This window comes from Sycon ciliatum, chromosome 3 (genome assembly GCF_964019385.1).
Source record: "Sycon ciliatum chromosome 3, ocSycCili1.1, whole genome shotgun sequence".
In the NCBI taxonomy this organism is placed as follows: Eukaryota; Metazoa; Porifera; class Calcarea; order Leucosolenida; family Sycettidae; genus Sycon; species Sycon ciliatum.
In genome coordinates, this window is record NC_088645.1 from 38689793 (window position 1) to 38693762 (window position 3970).

Here is a 3970-nt window from a genome sequence, read left to right on the forward strand (position 1 = left end):
AATATATATGATATAAGTATCATAATTATTATTATCATCGTTCTAGCTCATTTTTTCCCCTGTCATAGTCCTGTTTATCATGTTCAGCATAAGCGAAGTTGTGGATCATGCTTGCATGGTTGACTCCAACGCGTACATGCAAGTAATAATAATAATAAGATGTGATTGCTTGTTGTGGGTGGTGTTCTGCATAGTGTTCTCCCAATGGCGTCTCCAGCGCTTACGCTTTCGCCTTTCTCCAATGTTCTTCATAAAAAGGTGTTTGTGGCTTTAGTTGAATGGTTTTTCACCCTGAAGATGGGCCATGCCCAAAAATTGGTCCATTCCATTTATATCTAATATTATTATTATTAAGTAGTGGTTGCGACTTCGGCGATGATTTGTAAGAAAGCAAACCCTTTCTTATTATTATTATTATTATTATTATTATTATTATTTATTATTATTATTTTTGGAAGTGAAGTGAACTTATGCAGCGAAGAGACCGTAGTTGGAGAGTTTGAAGTGAGGTACCCTGTAATGTGTGAGTGGCTGAAATGGAGTCTGCGAGTGCTTAGAAAAATTTGAAATCAAATTGGATCAATTTTCAAAATGGTGATGCTCAATTGCCCGCACTCACAAAGAGACAACGTGCCCAAGTGGAATCACTTACACTTGAGATCAATGCAATGACATTCTTAGTAGAATCAGTGGTCTGTAGAATACGAAAATTAAAACAAGTGGCAGTCAGACACAAGAAGCAAATGGCAATGGCTAAATCCCCATTGCCAGCGGAGGATCCGGATGGCATTCTTTGTCAATCTGCAACACAAAACTACACAATATTTATCGGATGCCAACCACACACTTACCACAAATACTCCTGGGCGTTCCGACACACGACCCAAGGCGCATCACGATAGGCCTTGACAGATTATGCTAGCATAATTCCTAACAACATCGAATAACCGCATTATTCGAGGCAAATTGCATACGAATCGCATAAAATTGGAATAACCCGCCTGTTCGCATCAAATTCCATACAGTTGTACATGTTCTACAAGTACAAGTACAAGTAGATGCACCAGGAATTCGTAGGTTTACGACTCCCTTGATATCATGTCCAGTGCACTACAATCAGTGACGGTCGTAGCTAGGTCGGACGGTGCGTTGACACCCCTGAACTTTTGCTACTACAGTACAACGCCCTCTACAAAAAAATTCCCCTGTTATTTTGCACAGAACCATTATACATTAGCAGCATATGTGAGCATAATGCGGCATAGTATGATAACTTTTAGCATAAAATGGCATAATTCTGCAATTTTTTAAGCAATGCGAAAAGCATAATTTCACGAAAATATTAGCATAATCTGTCAAGGCCTACATCACGAACGGTTACCAAACTCATCTGTACTTCAGTTTGCTGAAGACGTTAACATGTATGCACCTGGTGACACTATAGGGCTTGAAAGTGATGACGTCAAAATGGCCAGGGAGTAGTAAGTTGACATCAGATTTCTATTTTTGGATCCACTAAGGTGTGACTTTGCTATTGCCTAAGTATGTGGGTGCATAGCAACCCACTCATGTCGCATGCAGGTGTGACTTTGATTTCGCCACCAGTTGTAACCCCGCCCCCAGTAGCCAAATCAGTCAGTTTCACTGGCTACATCACCATGCTGTGGGTAAGACCGCTTGAAATGTGCTTGGATCCATACAAAAACTGGATCCAAGTGGATCCAGTTTTTGAATTTTTGAAATTGTTGCTATGCTGTGACGTAGCACTTTCAAGCCCTATTGAAGAAGTCGTGGACAAATTGAACGGTGATTTTATGAAGTTATCGGATTATCTGAAAGGAAAGCGAATAAAACTAAATTCTGCTCCCAGGTTTTTGGCAACAATCGGCTACGAGCATTATCATGAGATGTTGTCTGATGATGATTGGTTTTTGCCATGAAACTCTGAGTAACAACGAAACAGCCCTATTTTACTCCTTTTGTGTCCCTCTTGCGTACTACGCTACACCCATTCCGGGCATTTGAGCACTATGCATTGAACAGGCGCATGATTTTGTGATTGTGTAGACACGTAATACTTTTAGCACAAACGCTACATAACTATCGCTACATAAAAACGTTATGATTGTAGCGATGTGGTCAGGTAAATGTATACAAGCCAGTTAATTAATAAAACTTTTTTGTTCGGTGACGTGGGGTAAAGCTTTTTTGGCTCTGAAAAATCTCGTTGGTTGGGCATTTTAGCCCCACATATGCCCGTTCCGGGATCATGGAGGCCACTGATGTATGTCGGGAAGCAGCTGAAATCGACCCATGCCGGAAAGTAAGCGCCAGGGACCTGATAGCCCGAACTGTGATATTTCCAGCTCCAAAGGATGTGAAACTCGCCGAGCACGTGAGCTGCCATGAGCAACACGCAATTGAAGCCGAGCTCATCCTATCTATCCAGATCAGTTCGGTAGGCCAATGCAGATTAACGTTCACAGATATCCAGCTTGCCCAGTTAGTCGTGAAGAACGGATTTCATATAAAAATACAACATATTCTTCCAAAATCCTTGACAGAAAACACTCATGTTCAGTTGCACATTCACGATGTTCCTGTGTGGGTGTCGGATGGCGCCATTACAACCGCACTTGCTCCATACTGTACCGTGCAGGGCGCCATTCGCCACCGTAAACGGTACGGGACAACATTGTCATTGCAACCGGAGTCCGTTTTGCAATCTTCGTACTGGGGTAGAATAAAGCCGTACCTTCGAGTTCGTTCGTGAAATCCAGAGACGGGAAAGGCACTTTCCGCGTATACTATAGTGGCCAAAAGCCCACGTGTCGAATTTGCAGCAAGCCAGAGCACCTGGCCAAGGACTGCCCTGAGGCCCGCAGTACCACTGCCAGTACGGGTAGTACACAGCAGTCACATCACTCAACGATACCTACATGTACAGACACTGAACACACACGTCGACTCCTATCTGATGTGGTCGCAAACCCAGCCCAGACAGCCCAGCAAAGTATAGCCCAATCACAAAGCCCAACATTCATGTCTAAGCATGCTGGTTTCCCAGCAGCTGACAAGAGCGACTCCAGCTCCTCTGAGTCTGAAGAGCCGCCTTTTCCTGCTGATACTGAATCATTGGTCGACAATGAAAGCTTATCCAAGCCAGAGAACCAGCAGCCGTCTAACTTGTCCTGCGACTCCAACAGAGAGGCCAAGAAGGCAGACAGCGATGCATGTACAGCCCTAGGCCCACAGCTGGGAGGCCACAGCGACGATGATCCTGATTCTGGCGGGTGGGAAGTCAACCGATCCAAGCGCTCACACTATAGCATCACACCTGACCGGGACCCGAGTGCCACCACCACTGGATCCAAGCAACGGAAAAAACGGAAAAGAAAATCTCCTGAGAGTGGCCAACAAGTCCTCGAGTAAGTCACTTCAGAAACTTACCGCTTTGATACACATTATTTTACCTTTCATTTTTGCACCCATGCCTAGTTCTGCCATTCATCACAATACTGTTAAATGTTCACTCAGACTACTTTGCACCAATGCATTTAGCTTAGTTAACAAGCTACCTGAGTTCCAGCACACACTGCGCCAGCATAATCCCGACATAGCAGCAGTGACGGAAACAAAGTTTGCCCCTGACACTGTTCCACCATCTGACTCCACATTCCCTGGCTACACCACCTTCCAGCTGGATCAAACAGCACGCGGTGGCGGAGTAGCCGTATGGATCAGATCTACACTCCCAGCCATGGTGATTGATGAGTTTTTTTCTCCACAGCACGAACTCATTTGGCTATCCATTCAATTGTCCCAAGGACAAAATATAGTGGTGGGCGCTGCTTACAGGCCAGGTTCGACGCGGCCCAGTGACCTTTTGCTCATTAACCATCTTGACGACATCCTTCCCTCTGCTCGTGCACTTGGTGCCAACCTCATAATCGCCGGTGATTTCAACGTG